At 26.2% G+C, this 17,256-nt stretch overlaps 1 long non-coding RNA gene across 1 annotated transcript; it reads left to right on the top strand.

Moving 5' to 3' along the window:
- Nucleotides 1–478: 478 nt before the first annotated feature.
- Nucleotides 479–17,166, top strand: LOC123299354. The gene is made up of 3 exons (XR_006535312.1): nt 479–688; nt 10,857–10,972; nt 16,869–17,166. It is a non-coding gene; the product is annotated as an uncharacterized LOC123299354 (long non-coding RNA).
- Nucleotides 17,167–17,256: the final 90 nt, after the last annotated feature.

Raw genomic sequence — 17,256 nt, 5'->3', positions numbered from 1 at the left:
AACTAATTTTAGATGATCATATACATTTCAAAATCTAGTCTTGTTTTCTCAACTACATTTTTTGTCTCAAATTTATAACCTAGCTTGAGCCTATGAATTGATTTATTTATTAATTTGCGAGTATATTTTACTTATAATATATGGTTTTCGAATGGAGGAGGGGGCGCTAAAGATGTATTGTGACCCGGGCGCGAGATAAGCTAGCTACGCCACTGGTTGAAAACGCTTCTATCACACATATTTTTATGATTAGTATTTCTATATTTCATCAATCTGAACTTGTTAACTAGACTAAGTGTCAAGTACATAAATCAACATTCAAAAAAACAGATTGATATCAATAGTTTTTCCACATTAAAAAAAAAAAAAAACAGAATTTCCACATTACACACGGCAATGTAATCTGTATATAGATGTAACTAGTATGGTGGGGAGACTTAACATATCATTAATAATTCTGTAAAATGCCACTGAGGCAAACGGCAAAATATTACAATTCGTTCACTTGTAATTCAAACGTTGTGTGTTTGTGAAGTGTGTAGTGTTGCTGTGTGATTTATTTTCGGGCTTGTTGTCGGAGCGAACTTGGCCCAAATCCAATTGCTTCCTGGAATGTAGTCGCGCGTTTCCATTACAAAAAAAAAATCAATTGGAATTATTTAAAATAAATACATATACCCATGAAAAGGTTTGTATTTTTTATTTAATTTTAAATATTTTTAAACTAATTTTTAAGTCTACTTTAGCTTGGAATCTTAAAGGAAAAGCTTGTTTATAGCTACAACAAGGCTCAAGGTGTAACACGTTGAAATACTTGAATATATGAATTGATAATGAATTTATTAAAAGACCTTGATTTTTTCTTTGATTAGAGAATTATTTTATCAGTATATTAGGTACTTGACTTTTGTACAAAAAAATTTATTTCATAAAACTTTTTCAGACTATAAAAAGTGGGTAATTTGAAAATTATCCTGTATTTAAATATTTCATTACCATATGTCTCCCACTTATGAATGCAAATCATGCAAATTCACTTTCTATTTAACTTAAAAGAAAAAAAATTGCAAATTTTTTTATTTATTTTAAAATCAGCCTTGATTTACAAATAAAACAGAAAAAGTAGGAGGGTCTCTTGCAAAAATAGAAAATGTGTGTGCAAAAAGAAAAGCGTATTTTTAAACTACATTTTAAAAATACAATTTGTATGTGCGTCAGTTACAATAAGTCTGCGACCTATTTAAAATTCGGACTTATGTTACAAAGTTTTTTTTTTATGTAAGGTTGGGTTATTATTATTAAGGCCGATTTGTACAAACCTCGGTTAGGGTTAAAGTCATAGTTAAATTTTTATTGTTTTGCCAACATAAATATTTTTGACATAATACTTAACGTTTATTGCAATTACTAGAAAGTAATTTAATTTCTTGCTTTTTAATTACGAAAAAGAAAAGAAATTACTTACAATATAAAGTCAAAGAGTTAGATTAATTGTCAGGCCCTATTATTTCAACTCTCGAATTTTACGTGATGTCAGATGAAGGAGTTCTCATATCTCTGGTTAAATTTGAGACAGCAATTCCGACCTATTTAAAATTCAGACTTATTATTCAAAGTTTTTTATGTAAGTTTGGGTTATTATTGTTAAGGCCGATTTGTACAAACCTCGGTTAGGGTTAAAGTCGTAGTTAAAGTTATCAATATAAAGTCAAAGAGTGAGGTTAATTGACAGCCCCATTATTTCAAATCTCGAATATTACGTGATATCTGGTTAAATTTGAGACAGAAATTCTGTTAAATATAGAAACAACTTAATTGAGCAACAACAGTAGTGTTGAATGAAAAACGCGGCATGATATATTGCTGTACTAATAAAAATTGAAAGAAAAATTAATATTGGATAGTATTGATAAGATTAACACTTTAACTTGAGTTTGATAAAACATCTTAAGTTAAATATTTTAAGTGACATCTTTCGAAAATAGTAGAAATGAAAAAAAAATAAAAAGTGGGATAAAATGTCAAAATGAATTATATGGGGATGCAATCAGTGTTTTGTTGTTGATCACAAAGAAGAAGGGTCAAATACCTGTTGTGTATTATATCAGACAGTTAAGGTCTTTTATAAAGGCTTCTTTTATAGTTTTATACAATACATTACAATAGGTTAATGTTTGACCATCGGAATGTAATGTAAAGCGTTAACTTTTTTTTTGTTATTTTTCTGCTTGAAAAAGATCACTTCCATATATGTGAAAGCAAATTCAGGGGATTCGAAACCTTTTTAAGCTGTTCTTTAAAGGATAGGCTTGCCTTAAAGTATTTTATTTCGTGTTCAATGCTTAGCTTAATATGTTTCTTGTAAATATTTTATGTTTAATCCTTGTTTTGATAGAAAAGATTTGTTTACGGATTTTTTAAAAACAAATGTAGACAATCAATCGGGTTTTTTTAAAGATTGCACAACTTTACGTCATAAAAAAAATTAATGTATGGAATATTTATAATTATGAGTCGTAATAACTTTTTCTTTGTAAATTAAAACTTGAAATGTAAATTATTTCATGCAAAAAAAGTGCATTTATGAGTTCTTGCAAAACTTGCCTACTTTTGTTAAATAACCATCTTTGCTTTTAAATTAATAACACAGAAAGGGATTATAGAATTATAGCTACAGATTGTAGTTAAATTTATTTCCTATAATTTCGATTAAACATCTTCCCTCTTAAAATTTGCCTTTTCTTCGAGTTTGCTTGACTTAGTAATCGAAAAATTTACCTATGGTTTGTTAATCAAAATATAAAATTTGCGATTGGATTGATAATAGAGCTTTTGAGAAAGGTCTTCAATTAATTTTTATAATAAGGCTAAATATGGCGGCTTTAAATTACGTAAATGTTTGCGAATATGAAAATTGTAAGAATAAGTCCGAATAAGATAAGGATATATACAAGACATAGATATTTGGATTCAAAATGGCTGATTAGCATTAATCAAGGAGTTTAATAAATGTACGCGTTGCCAATAAATATGTTTTTTTCCATTCAAAAATTATTAAGATACATTTGTTTTTTGAAGTTCTATTTAATAATTTTAAATTGATTGTCATTCTATGCTTTAAATGTCGCTTGAAATAATAAAAACATTAAGCAACAACATTTTAATTGCCATAAATTAAGAATTAATAAAAAACAATAAAATAATTTACTGTATGTCGTGTATATTCACACGTTAGCTACATCATAATAAAATGAATATAGTTAGTTAATAGTTTAAAATCACCCGTTAACAATCTACATTTGGTGATATATTTAAAAAAAAAATTAAATATTAATTAAAATAAGGCGTCTTAATTAATCAAACAGTTGTTTCAAGAGTTAAATAAAAAATTATGAATCATTTTTAATGTAAATGCGGTTTTTTTTTTTAAATATATAAGGTCAACTCATCTAGCTACTAAAAATTATTCTTAAAAGCAATTTCACTCCGGGAAATATTAGGTCAAAGTTGATTTAAATAATTTTGCGAAAATATTGTTGTTTTTTTGGGAAAAAACATAATATTTGAAATATTAATCTCATTTAAGGAAGTTGTGGTAAGGAAATGCGAGGCGATAAAGTAAATGGGAGTTTGACTGTACTAAATATAACTGTACATAGAACTTGTACTGTCATTATCAAGGTGATAAAAGCGAGATAAGAAAAATTTGATATTTATTGGTATTAATGAAAAATTCAATGTCAAAGAAAAATAATACTTAAGGTAGTACTATCGGAATAGACTTTTCATTCAGAATTTAATGAAACTTGGCATAGTTGTCCATTATTATGTCATACTTAACCAGTTAAATTTTTAGGGGCCTTCAGAGAATTGAAAAAAAGATATTTTAACATTGATCCTTATGGGAAATCACAGATTTTATTTTATTTCACAAAACTGGACGTTCAGATTTTCATTTCTCAAAATTTAACTGGTTAATTATGATATAATAATGGACAACTATGCCAAGTTTCATTAAATTCTGAATGCAAAGTCGATTACCGATAGTACTACCTTAAGTTTCAAAATTATGTATTTAATTTAGACTGTAATTTTTTTTATGATTTGCATATGAAAATCTGACATTGCATATGCGTTAAAATTTATGTCAACGTATTTTCCGCTGATAAGAAATTTTCAAAATCCCGGTACATTTTTCAAAGATTAATAATTTAATCTAAACGACTTATGCAATTCAATAAAATACTCGATAGACAATCGATAAAGAAATTTAAAAAAATTTAAATTTAAAAGAATAAAATTGATAGAAAATGATTAACATGAATCATTTTCACTAAAAGTATGGATCATTTATTTCAAAAAAAAAAGTGATAAGGCATAATAAATTCTTAATTAGGAATATTCCAAATTTTTTAAATAATTTAATGCGATTTAATTCTGTTGTACACGAATTTTACTTGTGATGACTTGTGATCACATACATGATGTAAAATCAGTTCGATATCTAGCCCGGAAAATGGGTCATGACTTCGATCTAGACTCTAATAATCTTAAAAGAGAGGCTACTAGTTAAGGTAGTACGATCACTAAGACAATTTTAGATTTAGGATTGAAATTATTTGTATCTTATTTTCAACTTTGATGAGGAATTTTATTATAACTTCATGAATGTAGACGACAAATAAGAATAAAATTTTTCGATAACAAATTATAAAAATAAATAGTTTTGAAAAATCTTAACATTAAATTTAAATAGCCCGCTGTTTGATGACGTAGTGTACACATCAATGCAATAGACTCTTGCGCATACTCCAATGCTATTTTTTCCATAATTTTTCATTGATATTAAATCGACAAATCTTTAAACAAATTATAATAAAAAAAATAACATTGATATTCTAATTTTCAATGTTATATATTTTAATTTTAAATATATTATAACAATAATAATTATTATTATTTTACCATATTTGACATTGATAAAATAAATTTATTATTATATCCGGATAAATTGTGCATACAAATTTTTAATGAATTGTTATGGGAAAATTTATGAGAGTTTAATAAATTTTTTCGTTTAATTCTGGGAACTCCCAGGTATAATATTCAAAGATATATAATATATTGTGTGCAAGCGATGCTTATAAATTTTATAATACAGATATCGCTCATCAAGCATCAAAATTCTAACTATAGTCGTCCCAGTTCATCAAATGATGGATCTTCGATGAATTCATAATTAAATTAAAATTTTGTTGTTATACCATCGACAACGTTATATTTTTATGGTATTATTATAAACTACAAGATTGTCTAAATATTTTTGATAGTTTTTTATCACACTCTCTAGATTTTTTTGATATAGAAATATCCAATTGAAAAGGATAACCTATATGATTCATCATTTTTTTAGCCAACTTTGAACGATAAAATAATAATAAAAAGTCCAATGACCTAGGAATTATTTGTGATATTTGGAAACTTTTTTAATCAAAAAATATGTATATAAAGTTTTATTGAAATCCATAGTATTATTCAATCCTTGCATATCTCCTTAAGAAAATTAGCCTCGTTACCTTATAAAGGAGGGCATTAATGAAAATGCATATACACGATTTTAAAGATGGTCCTTAGAAAAGGTGATTTTTTGGTAACGTCCTTAAGAAACGATAAGACTTTCACTTTGTTTGTGAAGTATATTTTTCCAAAGTTTTATATAAATTGATTAAAATCCGCAACAGGATCTTTAAAAAAAAAAAAAAAAAAAAAAAACAGTTCTACATAATTCTATTGTTTAAAATGCTAAAGCACTTTCGACCAGATATTTCTGGCTACGAGTTTACGCGGTATATGCGAATTATTTTAATGCACCTTGTTAATTCAACACCTGTATATTTTATATCTGTGCTAACTTTTAATCAAAATCTAGTTCAATCATAAGATAGAAAAATCCGGATTTTCCCTACCAAATAATATTTTTTTTTATCTCGATGAATGTCTGACTATATCACGTGATAACCTGAATTTTTTTGGTGATAAATACGCAATTTGTTTTATTTTTGGTAAAGTAAATAAATTTTCCGGATTTAACTTAATAAATAAAATAATAGATTGCCGAAGTAAATATTTAATAAAATAGCGCTACAAAATATGCAGTGAAGGGTTTCGTATTGTAATACAAAAATTTTGATGGGCGGGGGAGTTTGATGGGGGGAAACACCATATTCTTCGGGTTGCTTTAATAGCCAATTTAGATTCTAAACGGTAAGAGATAGAAGTTGATTTTTTGATTAACAAAGTTTCCAAAAATCACAAAAAGTTCCTAGGTCATCGGGCTTTTTATTATTATTTTATCGTTCAAAGTTGGCTGAAAAAAAATGATGAATCATATAGATTATCCTTTTCAATTGGATATTTCTATATCAAAAAATATAGAGAGTATGATAAAAAACTATTTAAAACATTTAGACAATCTTGTAGTTTATAATATCAGAAAAATATAAGGTTGTCGATGATGTAAAAACAAAATTTTAATTGAATCATGTGTTAATCGAAGATCCATCATTTGATGAACAGAGACGATTATAGTAAGAGTATTGATGATTGAAGAGAGCTATCTATATTATCAAATTTATAAGTATCACTTGCACACAATATATTATATATTTTTGTAGTTGCGTGCTACTGTAAAGCCAAAAATTACTCATTACTTGCATTTATAAATCACAGCTTTGTTATATTATTAATAAATAAATGTCTTTATTAAAATTTTAAAATACAGGATCCTAAATAACGTCACAATAATATTTATCTCCTGATTTTCTATATAAATATCACATACAAATTTTGAGAGATGAATTCAAAATTAGTTTAGATATTAAATTTATATAATTTTTATTTGACAATTTTACAAAAATTATAATTATTGTGATAATTATGTATGAATTAAGAATAATTTTAAATGTTAGTTATAATTTTTAAAAAGAAATGCATTTTATTCGTTTACAAATATTATTTCATAATTTTTATGATAATGTGCCGTGAAAATTAATTTAAAATTGTTTTTAAATTTTATATTAAATAAAAAAAAAGAACTTCTTATTAAAAGCTTCATTAAATTTTTGTGATTTTTTTTTAGTTCAGTATTTAATTTTTAGTGTATCTTATTTAAGTGTTCTTTTTTATCTGTGATATTACTACCTATTTTATCTATTTATTAAAAATGGTATGTTATCGAATTTTTATGTGTTATTTTTATTATATAAATGTAATGCCGATTATCTACAGGGTGCGTCATTTTAATTTATACACTTAAATATCTCAATTTGTAGTTAACCAATTAAAAAATAACTGAAACAAAAGTTTGATGGGGGACATCGAATTTCTGACATCTGATTTGAAATAGTTCTTCGGATTTCTTTAATAGCCAATTTAGATACTAAAAATAGACAACTTAGAACCTAAAAAAAAGTTGATTCTCATAAAAAACTATCAATTTTTGTTCAAAACATTGCGACTTAAAAATATGTCGTTATTGCATTTAATCGAAGGAAAATACGCTTAAAGTTTATCGATAATTGTAGGTCAAAGTCATGGACACAGGCGAATTTTCTCTATTGCTTTTGACAACTTTTGGTTAAAGCATTTTTCCGTATTCAGCATATTTTCTTTCGATTAAATGTAATAATGACATATATATACCATGCATATATGTAATATGCAAGGTATACTAAGTTTAGTCCCAAGTTTGTAACGCTTACAAATATTGATGCTACGATTTAGATGACATTAATTGTGTCTCATGAAAAAATTGATCCGAGAAATAGGGGAAAAATCGAAATTTAATTAAACTGTTATTTGTATTTTCATGGTACAAAAAAAATTTCATATTTAGAAAATATAAAAATTAGATCCTCCCAAAAAAAATCTTTTCATTTCAAAAATATTGCAAATAAAAATTTCTAAAAATATTCATTATAATTGAAAAAATAAAAAAGAATTGTTGCTATTTGATAATGCATTTTGTTATCTAATTAATATTTATATAAATTAGAGATAATTATGCGTGTTCAAGACATGTGCATTATTGTTTGATAAGTATAATACACGGACGTATATATAGATGGACAAGTAATACCATTATAAAAAATGCATACCGTATGTAAGCTGACATGTTGTGACTAAATTTCATTGGCTGTCTTGAAATCCAATCATATTGTATGATTTTAATGTGGGAAGTTTTAAATATAAATTATTTACATTTGAAATTGTATGTACTATACACTAAAAAGTGAAATAAAGGAAACAAAAAAAATGATACTAAGAAACAAATTTAATTGATCTAACTTTTTATTAATTATAAAATTGGAACATTTTTATTAATTTAAATGGAAAAATAATGAATTTGGGCGAAACACAAAATTAAAAAACTAATTATTTGACGTATATTTAAAAAAATATTAAAAGCGTCAACAGCTATTTGGTTAGGATATCCGTAAACAAACAAGGTATTAGATAAACTGTACAAACCAGTACAAACTATGAACCAATCAGATAATAATAAATTCATAATACCAACTTAAAATTCTTATGTTACCACCTAATAAAATCCAAACATATCTAAATTTGACCTTGAAAGGTACATCGTGGCGACTTACATACAGTTTGCATTTTTGTATAAAACGCCTACTTATATTACTTGTCCATCTATATATACGTCCGTGGTATAATATAATATATCAGGTGTAAAATGAACGGGGGTCTGATAGGGGGGTCAGTAGTTACATGCATGTTATTATTTATAACAAATAATTTATGATGTCAAACAATTATTTATTTAAAGTACGATTCAATTTTATGACCTAATTTGACAGCATTTTTTCAAAAACCTTAAAAACTAAATAATATCTGGCTGGCCATAAGTTTTTTATGTAAATTGTCCAAAGCTCAAGCCATTTTTGCCTACCTTTCTTCTATTTCGAATTCCTATCTTTCATTTTCTATATTTTTTCTAGAAAAAGCTATGTAGGTAAATCAAATATAGTGGAAGCGTTGGGAAAATCAGATCATACTTACCATAAAAATGTATTGTCAACCAATGTATTTCGCATTCTTCTCCTTAGGAAACCCTTTCATTTGATACCTATATCATGGGAGTTCATAAGAAGTAAATTCTCCGCCATATTGGATTTAGAATGATTTAGTACTAGTCACTTAGGCTAACTATGTGATTAGTACTATTTTTTCTATAGCTAGCGTGTTTTCATATTTCTAAGTCGTATTTTTTCCGAAAGCTAATCATTTTCGAAAGTCTGTAGGGTATGATTTAAAACACAGACTGTATTTTGTTCAGAACAATAGATGTATTTAAAATTGTGACATTTTTAAACAAAATTTTCTTTTTGAATGCATCAATTATAGTACCCTTGAAAATAAATAATTAATTTTACATCTTTTATTTAATTATAACACAAAATTAATTATGGTAATTTTTTAAGTTAAATAATACAAATAATTGCTTATGAAAATTATCTCTATCTTTATTCATATTTTAATAATTGTTACTATTCAATAATTACAAATATTAATATGTCGTAATAAACTAGTAAATTGTTTTACTTATTTAGGAAAATTATGAAAAATCACGTTTAAATACAAACGTAATAGATATAATTTATAAATAATTAATACATTATTCATTTTAACTAGAAAAAAGAAATTTGCATTAATTTTGCCTCAAATTAATATATAAATGATTCATCTAAAATATATTGAATTTTTTTAAAACGACTTGTTATTGGTTGTGACGTATTTACACTCGTTAAGGCTGTTAACCAATCGGAATTACGCTACATTCACATTTTTCGGCTTGTTTCTATGGAAAGTTACGTTATAATATAGTGAACGCAAGTTGAGATACAAACAATTTATCATTCTGCGTATATTTTTGCCATTTCTCCGTGAGGTGGCGGTAGTAAAGCGATGTGTAGAACGTCACTGGTGTTTTGAATTTATAGTTTAGTAAAACCATTTTCAATTGTAAAATTACATGAAAAATCAATTTAAAAAAAAATTTAATTTTGCTTAGTAATTTTTAGTAAACTTTCGAGAACAAAATAAAATTTAAAAACATGCAATTTATCTATTGATGGCATACAAAACTTTAGCATAGAACATATGTTTATACGGCCGAATTTTCCCTACGAAAAGTCAAATTATAGTTCTTTCGGTAAGCTAAAATTAAAGAGTAACGCTTATAAGTTGGACTTCAGTGTAGGGAGCTTTTAACTGAACTAGAATTATTGAAATTATGAACGTTTATTACGAAATTTTTTTATAGTTGTCGAGGTTCTACTGTACCTAATATCTATTGTTTTAATTACTGAATCGTTAATGACTACAATTAATTAGATTTATAAGCATAGTTTATAATAATAAATCATTTATAAAAATTATATGTTTATAATTAATAATTTATTAATTATTGATAATAACAATATAATATACCTATACTGAAATTACTTAGAATTTTATAATGATTAATGTTACAGTAATATTAAATTAAATACTGTAATTTGATAATTAAAATATTGATAATAATTAAAACCTAATATGATGTATTATTAGCGAATTGCCGAAGGAAATGGAGCTATTGCTTTTGTACTGATTTCTTAAAATATTCATCGATCCTACCTAATAGATAGATGTATAGGCAATTTTATTTCGAGTATCGTGGTATCTATTTCAATAACTAAGTGTTAAAAATACATTTTTATATCCTTTTTAGGTACGGATCCCTAAAATTCAAAAATATGTCATGATTTTTCTTAACGTTATTTTTTTCTTTCTTCCCACAGGTTTTTACGACAAATTTTCTAATTACAATTATTAAACGAGAAACTATTGCTGAATCCAGATGGGTTGAGAAAAGCTGAATTGATAAGCGCTGCAGGCGAAGACCGCAGTCATCCAGGTAAATATTTACAAATTTCACATAAAAGTTTTATTTTTAAACACACAGTCAATCATATGATGAATTTTTTTATGTTTTTAAAAATTTATCTATTTATTATTCTTTAAATATTTGAAATTGTAAAGATTAATTTAGAGATAATTTTGGGGAATGTGTACTTTTTTGGGTTTATCACAATGACTGATAACATTTTATATAGACAATCGTTTATTGTGTTTCAAGTGCAATTTAATAAATAAAATGACGTTTTTAGAGAATCTTTGATCTTTTAAATTTTTGCTTAATTATTTATAAATACATTTTTTGATTAACAAAGTTTCCAAAAATCACAGAAAATTCCTAGGTCACCGGGCTTTTTATTATTATTTCATCCTTCAAAGTTGGCTGAAAAAAATCATATAGGTTATCCTGTTCAATTGGATATTTCTATATCAAAAAATCTAGAGAGTGTGATAAAAAACTATCTAAAATATTTAGACAAACTCGTAGTAGTCGGTGATATAAGAACAAAATTTTAATTTAATTATGAGTTAATCGAAGATCCATCATTTGATGAACAGAGACGACTATAATATTGATGATTGAAGAGCGATATCTATATTATCAAATTTATAAGTATCACTTGTACACAATATATTATATATTTTTGTAGTTGCTTGATATTTTAAAGTCAAAAGTAACTCATTACTTCACTACAAAGTATGTATTTGGTTTATATGTATGTACCGTGCAATAAACCAAAACTTTTTTACAATACTGTAGGTTTACAATCACCTTTAAGGAAGTGTTAGTTTTTTTGATACAACATCCTAGAATAAAAGTAGTATTTTAGTTACACCTAGAAACAAGATTAACTTGATCAAGTTTTTTTTAAATGATAATCTAATCTTATCAGACATAGACACGTGGTTAAAAAAATCTTATCAAATCAGTTTTGTTTGTAATAATCGCCGCATCTGTGCCAATTTTTGCATACTCTGATAAAAATTGTAATAGAATCTTTTTACATGTCGTTAAATAAAAAGAAAAAAAGTCATTATTCTTGTAATAAAATATTCGTCTACTTTTATTTATTCGTCTGCTAGACAAAATAAGATTAAATTTCAAAAAAGTATGAACATCGACACTATTTTAAAAGGTTTTGTAAACCATAGAGTATTATTTAATATTTTTAAGGGTTCCGTAGAAAAAATATTGCATAACGGTTGGAAATTTAAAAGGTTGTTATTAAGATAATGACTAAAAACATTTTCCTTATGATAATGTTTATAGAAGGGGTTTTTTCTTTCAGAAGGTCTGAAACTGATAAGCTTGCTTCCATAAGCAAGCTAAAAATATTGCTCTTAGCAGAGCTCGGTCTAGCTATTTGGCCGATCCGGGAAAAAATAATATTTGCCAGCCCTTTATTCTCATACCATAGACAGGATGACTTTTTTAAGTTGACATATGCTTGAAACTCGATAAATAAATTTAATCAAGGAAAATGTTTCAAACGAAAAATATTAGTTTCAAAGGGACACTTCTTATACCGGCATCCAATTCGAGTTTTCAGATTCAATTAGAAAGTTGTTCTTTATAAATAGGCAATCGTTTTTTTTTGTTTGAAACATTTTATTGTAATGCTCTTTTGATGAAAAATTAAAAAACCAAAGTTGTTAGATAAAATTGCCTTTGCATCTTTTCAAGGTCCTCTAAATTTTGAATTCTGAAAATTTTTCATTGAGAAAAATTTAATTCCAAACATTAAGTATATTTAATTTAAACATAAATTTTAGATTAAATGCCGTAGGACACAACAACAGGTATAGAAATAAAAATTTTAAAGCCAAAGTTTCAACTTACATTATTAATTACCATCCAATAGTATTTTTAATTAATAAAATAAAATTATTCATTAACGAATATTAAGTTTAAGAAACTAAACGGTTTTTTAATGTTCGAGAAACCAAAATTCAATTCAAACTAAAATAATGTTCTTGTTTGCAAAATATAAAAAAATATAAATTTTAGATTTATTTATTTTCGTTGAAAAAACAGAATACTTAAAATTAATTGATGTCTACAGGGTGTAGCAGAATGTGCGTATTTTTAATTAATAAAATAAAATTATTCATTAACGAATATTAAGTTTAAGAAACTAAACGGTTTTTTAATGTTCGAGAAACCAAAATTCAATTCAAACTAAAATAATGTTCTTGTTTGCAAAATATAAAAAATATAAATTTTAGATTTATTTATTTTCGTTGAAAAAACAGAATACTTAAAATTAATTGATGTCTACAGGGTGTAGCAGAATGTGCGTAAATAAAAAATCCTTATAAAAATACATATCTTTACATACATTATACTATTATCAATTTTGTATGCTTAAATTTTGAAAGAAAGTGATTGAATAATTAATTTCTGTTCTTGCTGTTAGCAAGGTTATCTATGCACCTTTTAAAATACTAATCGCTGCATATGGTACATGCTGTACACAATTGAAATAAAAATTTTCAATTTAATTTGTACAAATGCCAAATAGAATCTACATAACAGATAAGTACAAAAAGTAATTATATTTTTTGCGCAATATAAAGTGTAAATTTTCTTCTCTTCAATTGAAAAATGACCTCCGTATACATACATACTTATTGTGACTTGTAGGTAGATTTGTAATAAATTTCGATTTTTGCCCCAATTTCCTACATCAGTTTTTTGTATTTTTAAAATATGTATTTTCGACTACCAAGTAGTCATCATCAGTAAGAATTAGCAAAGAGTAACATTCACTAGCTAATTCTTACTGATGATGGCTACTTGGTAGTCGAAAATACGTATTTTAAAAATACAAAAAACTGATCTAGGAAATTGGGGCAAAAATCGAAATTTATTTCGACATATCCTAGAGTTCTCATTTATTATCTTCGATAATATTTATATTAGGTAGATTTGTGTCTGAATGATTTGTTCAGTTCTTAAATCTTCAACTCTCTAGGTCCATTTAGAGTGGCTGTAGCGAGATACTTAAAGCTTTAAAAACTTCCTAAAATAATTCTGGCAAATCCTTTTCAAATTGTTAATATCAAATTCCGCTGTTTTGAGATTGTTCTATCGTCTAGACCCTTCATTCTAAATTTCAGTTTTTTTTGAAAAGGCTGGAGACCAGAATCTTCTGTTTTCATGTCTCGTAATACTTGTATCTATATATAGAGGTCGAGTGAGTGTTCCACACTAAATTTCCTATTAATAGTTTGATGAGTATTGAAAAAAAAAATCAACAACAGTTTAATTAATGAAAATTTCGTTACATATTTTGCAAACAAGAACATTATTTTAGTTTGAATTGAATTTTGGTTTCTCGAACATTAAAAAACCGTTTAGTTTCTTAAACTTAATATTCGTTAATGAATAATTTTATTTTATTAATTAAAAATACTATTGGATGGTAATTAATAATGTAAGTTGAAACTTTGGCTTTAAAATTTTTATTTCTATACCTGTTGTTGTGTCCTACGGCATTTCCGGCATTAAAGTTACTAGTTTTTTTACTTTATTTTGTTTGATATGGTTGTATCTTTAGAATTTTAGCGAATTTCCGAAGGAAATGAAGCTATTGCTTTTGTACCGATGATCGTTCATCGATCTTACCTAATAGATGTCAAAAAGTCAAATCAATCAGTTTTAAGCAAAAAAGTACTCATATTGATAAGAATTTAAGAAAACTACAAAATTCATTCCTTTTTTAAAGCAAAAACTTTACTTGTGTCGTTTTTTTGTAAAACTACTTAGAAAAAATGGAATTGCTTAATGTCACGCCACACCCCTTATTCGGTTGACGGCAGAAAAATAACAAAATAATGACGATATATATTGAAATAACCCAGAATCTTGTTACTATCTGAATTTCAGTAGACAGATTAAAAATAATTTTTTGCGAGTATTATTAATTACTAATAAAATCGATATCAATTAAGTGTGCAAAAATGAGATACCTTTTAGAGGTATACACAATTGATAAAATTAAAAATTTTCCATATACAAACTTCGATTAAGTGGAAATTTAATTGCCACAGCAAGGATTTCGTAAAATACATAATTGCTAGTGGCGTCTTGTGGTCGCTGTATTGAATTTTCATTACGGTCATATCTTCAGTAGCACTTGCAAGGTTGTGACAAATCCATTGACGTGAGAATCATTAAAATCGACCGACGTTGGAACACACATACATTATTGTTCACAATATGGCGTCTGCTGGTCGTCATATTGAATTTTCATTACTGCTATATCCTCAGTAGCACTCGTTAGGTCAAGACTAATCGATTGACGTCAGAATCATCAAAATTGGCCGACGCGTTTGATCTCTAGTGTGCCACATAGGAAGACATATTTTCACAATATGTCATCTGGTAGTCGCCATATTAAATTTGTATTACTGCCATATCTTCAGTAGGTAGTTACTTAATTTCTTAACTCACAAAGTTAAGAAAAATCGATTTACGTAAGAATCATCAAAATCGGTCCACGTGTTTGGTCTCTAGTGTGCCACATAGAAACACATATACATTCTTTTTCACAATATGACGCCAAAATTGGCTCACGCATTGGGCCTCTAGTATACCACATAGGAACAGGCATAGTCTGATACACACATTACCACTCTTTTGCGTTGCTCAGTCGGATAAAAAGAAAGGGATTGGGTACAATATCCTAGAAAAATATATCGATAATACTGAATTATTTTTGTTACCATACCTTTAAAAAACTACTGTTTATTATTACATTTTATCTGAACATACTACTAATTTAGTTATCGATATCTTTTTAATTATTTTATCATCACAATATTAAACGATAAAAAAATTTATATAGCGGGTTTTTTTGTTTGTCGCGAGCTTCTAGTAATTACTAGAGCATTTTTTTTTCTACTCTCAAACAGTTTGTTTTGTAACAATTGAAAAATGTTGTATTCTACGAAAAAAATTCCTCATATGATTGCTGCGTCGAAGATTGTTTTATGATAATAAAATTTGTTATTTTTTAAAATAAATAAATAAATTGTATGTTTTATAAATTAATTTTTTTTTAAACCTGTATTAAATCGGGCGATTGATATTCACTTCAGAATTATTCTAAATAGAGAATAGTTCCTAGTGCGCAATGCGAAATTCTATGCGGTTTTAGCTGTTGCAGAGGGCTTAAAAATAGCTCATGTTCGTAGTCGAGTTATTTTTGAGTTAATTTTTGTTTTTAAGTTTGTTCGAGTTAACTTTTGTTCGAAATTCAACTTTGATTTCTGTCGAATTTATTAAAATTAGCGGGAAAATGTTTCGGAGAAAAGTTTTTTTGTTATTTTTAAAATATTGTAATAAAAATTTTCCTTTAAATCTTATTGGTTTTAAATCTAACCTTTTTTCTAGCCCTCTGCATTATAGAACACAACCACATAAAATTTCGCAAACTATGTTTTGAATAATCGAAAAGGGTAGTTTATATTCTGCCATTCCTTTTTTTTCTGTTCAAGTCGTCTGATCTATAATTTTTAAAATATTTCAGTCAAAAAAATAAATTTTTCTATGAAAAATTCAAACAATTATTTCTGGGGTATTCGAAACTACCGTCAAATTAATAAATAAAATTCTTTGGTCATAAAAAGTGAACTATCCCAAATTTTCCCACTTGAGCAAATTGATTATTCAAACAAATTTTTTGCAAAAAAAATTACACGAATTATCTTTATCATGAAATCGATGGTCAAGCCTCAATGACGATGTCATAGAGGTAATTAAAACTACCATTTTGATATACATATATATGACGGTAGTGGTCGGATAACCTTAATAGTAGATTTTCTTAAAATTAAGAAATTTTCGCAAAAATTAGATAATAAAAATATTATTATTTTTTTATTTCTAGGATAAATAAAAAATTGAAAATAAACAGCTATCAACTATCATCACTAAAGAAAATTTATTTAATGGTGTTTTTTGATTTTCTGGTGATAATAAAATTATCAAGAATCATCGAATAAGAACGGACTGAATACAAAAAATAAAATTTTTTCAAACAAAAATTTGTGGCTTCAAAACAGCCACAAAATTGAACAACATAAAATCTTTGAGAAGACAACTGTTTCTTCTCAAAATCAATTATTCGATGGAAGTCCCTTAATTATTGTTTTTCAATTAAAAAATTTAATACTGTAAAAATTTATCGCAATTATTTTTTGTAAAACATAAATATTTCCACTTTAAACTAACTTAAAACAATTTTCTTTTAATCGTTACAAAACGCATCATTAATT

The sequence above is a fragment of the Chrysoperla carnea genome, chromosome 4 (genome assembly GCF_905475395.1).
Source record: "Chrysoperla carnea chromosome 4, inChrCarn1.1, whole genome shotgun sequence".
Classification (NCBI taxonomy): Eukaryota; Metazoa; Arthropoda; class Insecta; order Neuroptera; family Chrysopidae; genus Chrysoperla; species Chrysoperla carnea.
The sequence above is the reverse complement of the archived record's forward strand: the minus strand, read 5'-3'. Positions and strand labels throughout refer to the sequence as shown.